Consider the following 5,313-nt stretch of genomic DNA (forward strand, 5'->3'; position numbering starts at 1 on the left):
CCCTCTTCTCCCCAAGCGTTCCTGCTCTCTTCACTGTCTTGTATAATAAAGGCAAAAAAGCCCCAAAAATAATCTTTAAAAAAAAAAGGAAGTTCTCTCTCTCTCATTATTCTGGTGTTTAGCAAATAGAAATAATGTTGGTGATCCTGACTGAAACAGGAAACAGGAAACGTTTGGTCTGATTTACTGTTAGACAGTGAGGAGAAAAAAAGGTTTTATGTCTTTTTATACAGTGGATGTAAACTTCTGGTTTTAACTGGATGGATGGATGGATGGATGGATGGATTGATGGATGGATGGATGGATGGATGGATGGATGGATGGATGGATGGATGGATCGATGCTCGACTGGTGTTTGCTGCCGGAAGACCTTCTGGAGAAATAAGTCTGTGTCAGAAAGCCAACAAATTCAGTTTAAACTGCACTCGTTCTGTCAAACCAGAAGCGTGAGGATGGTCACCAGCAGCCTCTAACGGAGGTCAGAACAGCTGAGGGACCCCTGAGTCTATTACAGACAATCTGCAATGAATTAATGAAACTATGATTTTGTTTTTCTTCCTCTTTTACATTTATTTCCTGCCACTTTAAGCGGTGCTCCCTCTTCCTGCAGCCGCCTGAGTGCATGCTGGCAGTGAATGCATTTAGAATGAGCCGTTCAGCTAACGCTGGCTAAGTCACCATGTGACTTTATAGCATGTGCAGCTTCGTCCATTAACTTCTGCATCATCTCAGCGTACAGTTAATGAAGATTCTGTGTGTAAAACTTACTGCCAGCATTATTTTGTAATACAGCAGCTGGTTCACTCCTCAAGGAAAGCCAAAGGAAAACACAGGGAGCATCCAGGGAGACCTGAACCCCAGTGAAGCCGGTCTTTCTCACACACAGAGGACTGCAGCCTGGAGCTGGACCTCAGAGCGCCCGTGGTTGTGATAATACTGCCACCTAGAGGCACACACACACACAGGACATGAATACCTGGCTGAGTGGCATTGGAGGCAGTGTTCCTGGGTGGCACCGGGTAGAATGAACTGAACTCTTTGGGAACTATTCATGCTGAGCTCTAGCTGGGTGATGAGTTAGTTATACCAGCTGACACTCAGTCCCTGTTTGTGGTGCAGCTACATCACAGAATAACTGACTCCTCTACATTTTTAAGGCGCTTTAGATTCAGTGAGCAGACGTGAAGCCACCCAACAACAATGTAGGTTCGGTATTAATGGTTTTTGTTCAACGCAGAACAGACCTAATTCAGCTCCCCGCTTCCTCCTCCTGCTCGTGCCGGCGTCGGCGTCTCTGCAGACGTCCCAGGAGGTCACATGACAGAGACATAATGGAGTCGTGGAGTGGGGATGATTTGCTCCTGATAATCAACATGATTCCTCTCCTTCTCCTGCTCTCTGTGCCTGAGCGCTGCGTAATGACTCTGGTTAATTTCTCAGGGGAGAAACAGTAATAAGTGATCATTGACAAAAGGATTTCTGTGGAGACGCTCACATTATCTCTGCTTGGTCGCCAGGCTCAGCATGTCTGTCTGTGTCTGTCTGTCTGTCGCTGCTGCATTTAAACTTCCTTCTATGTAACCCATACATGCATTCACGTGAGAGGTGGAAAGAACAGGCTGATATAAACCTAAAGGACTGTGTGAGGACGGCCTTTGTGGAGCTGGATCATTCATGTGGCTGATCCCAGCAGCAATAACAACACACACACCTGCGATCTGAGCTGCCAACAAATCACAATCTGTTATTTTGTGTGTGAACAAAACCAGCGCTGATTTCATTGTCGTAACAGCAACGACATCAGTGTGGCAGCGTCACATGTAAATGATGCAAAGCAGTATTTTAGATGAACACAGGAACAGACATTAAAGAGAATCAGAAATTGATGTTTTTTAATGTGTGCACATTAAAAAAAATCATCTTTATGCTTTTATGTGCACCTCCTTCAGCAATTTAAATCAATGAAAATCTGCATAATTTACAGATAAAGTAGTTGTAGAACTGATACATGTGACCCGTCACATTTTGCCTCGAGCTACATCCCAGAATTACATCAACACGTGATCAAATGTTGGCTTTCTTACTGAGCTCGGTCCGTTCAGCTGTTTTCTACATGTAGCTAACATATAATATTACTAATATTAAACACCGTCAGCGTGCACAAGCGCTGACACCAGAGAGAAGGAGATCACTTGTGTCGCTGCCAGCCTCACGTCAGCGTTGCGTTCTTCTGACTACTTCCTGGTTCTTTTTCTGAATGTTGCAGAATCAAATTTAAACAAAAAGGCAGCAGATCAGAAAACACTCTTTTTTTTTTTACAACTCATACAATGTTTGGTGTCAAACTCGTACAGCCGTCCAGCACCGTCGGCTTTCAGGCGGATCTGAAACTCAGCCGTGCATCACTTAGTCTAATTCGCTGTTATTCTTATGGCACCTAAACGCTGCTTCTCCTTCAGCTAACGTGGTTCGGCTCCCAGTTCTATCGCTGCCATTTAATCGAACAGGTAAACAAAGGGCTGCTTGTAGCTCTGTCACAAAAAGTACATGTCATTGATTTTTCTTGTAAGAAATATGATTTCTTTGTATTTGTGTGAAGCAGGTGGTGCATCAGAACATATGACGGTCAGTGTGTGTGTGTACATGTATGTCTGTACCTCACTGTGCACTATTGCATGTACATGTGATTCTGAGTGTGTGTGGGAGAAGGAAACATATGTGTTACTGCAAAACAAATACAGATGATGCTATTTACTGATGATCTTTATCTGTAGCATGAGTCAGAAAGTCAGAGTTCACCTCAGAAACAGCTCCTCAGCCGTCCTACAGCCAACACTTGGAGCTGACGTGTCCCCGCAGCACAAAGCAAGAGAGGTAAAAAAAAAAGTCCTCCAATCACAGGTGAGCAATCCCAGCTGGGTGCCAGACAGAAATGGGTGATTTTATTTGAGAATTTAAGATTTATCGCACGCACAGAAAAATGTATTAGTCTTCTTTAAAGATAAAAGGCACTTGAATTTGTTTCATTAAGTGTCATTAATAGTAAAGCAGTGCTCTCTGGTACCGCAGGACCGGCCCAGATTGGACACCTTTTTTTATTACTTCTCCCCCTAATAGCTTCTTTCAAAGATTTGTGGGTCTTAATTACAAGTCTTAGCTGTTTTAATCAGGACCCAGAGTCTGTGGTAGCTTTTCTCAGAGAGGGTCAAAAGGCATGTAGGTTAAAAAAAGAATCCCAGATCGTGCATTTAGTCAGTTTATTTAGTTTTTACTGAGTTATTCTAAAGGACAACCAGGTAACCTGTTCCTAGAACCTGATGGTGATTAAAGAAATGTCTCATATGCCCAACCGTAACTGTGTTTGCTCCACCATGTGCTCTATATGTGGTCTATAGGTCTGAAAGTCCCAGGATGTGGTCGCCTCCACCGCACATCATTTATTACTTATTGATCCTCAGAGCCTGGTCCCAGGGTCCGGGGTGAACACATGACATACGTGACTGTCTGCAGGCTGTTATATGTTATTAATGTGCAGAAATCACAAGCTGCAAATGTTGTAAATGACACAGCAGCAAGAGTTTGTGTTTCTTCAGCAAAAATCTCCATTCACATGAAAGTGCAAAAGCTGAACTGAAGTGCTTTCAAATGCAGGCCAAGTTTTCCAAAATCTCCCTTTCCAGAGACCTCAGACTGTGCATGAGGACAGAAGATGAAAACACATTGAAAAGCACTGTTTTAAATACCACCTGTAAACATGTGGACATGTTGGCAGGTGACACTCGGGATGAAGAGACCCGAGGGGGGAACCTGAGGGGATACAACAGGAGAACAGTGCTGGGTTCTGTGACATGTTTAATGTGACTGATGGAGATTAGTTCAGTTTTTCAGGAGGACTTTTAAGGGGATCTGTCACAGACATGAATGACTGAGCCCCTGAGGCCCGGATTCCCCCGGGCTCCGGACCAGAATCCATACATGTGTCTGGCTTCTACTGAACCGTCAGTCTCCATCTCATGAACATACAATCTGCAGCATCACACCGTTTCACAGGTGATTTTTTTTGGATGGCTGACTTACTGGTAAACACTTAAAAAGAAAATTAATCTTCTACTTGTCTGACAATTAACTCTCTCTCGACTGCCTCTCCGTCTCACACTCGTGCGTACGTGCACCTCCAGCGAGGCGTGATGATCATAATGAGCGCTGAAGTAATGGAGTGTGATGCGTACGAGCTGCAGACGCCACACATGTCAGGAAAAGGCCTTTAACTGACGGATGACTTGTTGTGCAAGAGCCTGTTTAGCCCACTTACAGACAGGCAAACACAGACATATGTAAACTTAATGACATGCATGATAGGACATGAACTGTGCTGGTTCAAGGAGGGCATTCTCAATTAACACATATCAGGTTTTCCATCCTGTGTGTTCATCCTTACGTCCGTGTTTGAAAACAATATGTCTTCTCCATTTTAAAGCTCATTAAATTACTGGTTCTGACATGAATAAAGAACCCAGAAAGTACACACTGAACACACCGATTTATCTTCTATGAATCCATTCCATAGTTAAAAAGTTAAACTACATCTACATAAGGCTGTCTGAAGTTCACGTATTTTGTAAAAGCATTACTTCCAGGTGCCTTCTGGTTGCTAACAGATGCTAGCAGCGTCTCTAAGCATCAACCCATCCGGTTACAGAAGCCAGAAGAAGTGAACTCGTGCAATATCACTAAAACTCCATCTTCTCTGAATAGTCGCTGCATTTCTAAATCCACTGTACGTATTTCCCCCGATGGACTATCAAAATAAAAGCACACACACTGGTGACCACCGACACACCAGTTAGAACACCACTACTCATCATCAATCATTTCCAGTTAGTCTAACTGCTTGAACACGGTTATAAAATATCCTCTCAACACCAGAACCTTCTCGGTATCGGATCTACGGCCGTGTCCGTCTGAATGTTTGTATCGTGGCTAGAAATGAAAAAGACCTGACAGACAACTGAAGCTGTGAAACTTCAGAAACAATACAGTCATCCAACCGAGAACTGGTGGAAACACAGTCAGGAAGCACAGAACAAGCCACAGCAGCACCGGCTGGAGCATCATCATGGACGGTTTATCTCCAGAACACAGACGTGCAGGTACCTCAGACCTGCCACCAGGGGTGAAACGGTGACGTCACATAACGGCAACGTCTATGTATGTATGCATGGAAAAAATACATTAGGAAACAAAAACCTCGCTTGTCTTTTGCACAGTCGTCCTCAGATGTCTTCATCTCCTCCATTAAAGAAACAGCAAAAC

The sequence above is a fragment of the Stegastes partitus genome, unplaced genomic scaffold (assembly GCF_000690725.1).
Source record: "Stegastes partitus isolate 25-593 unplaced genomic scaffold, Stegastes_partitus-1.0.2 Scaffold433, whole genome shotgun sequence".
In the NCBI taxonomy this organism is placed as follows: domain Eukaryota; kingdom Metazoa; phylum Chordata; class Actinopteri; family Pomacentridae; genus Stegastes; species Stegastes partitus.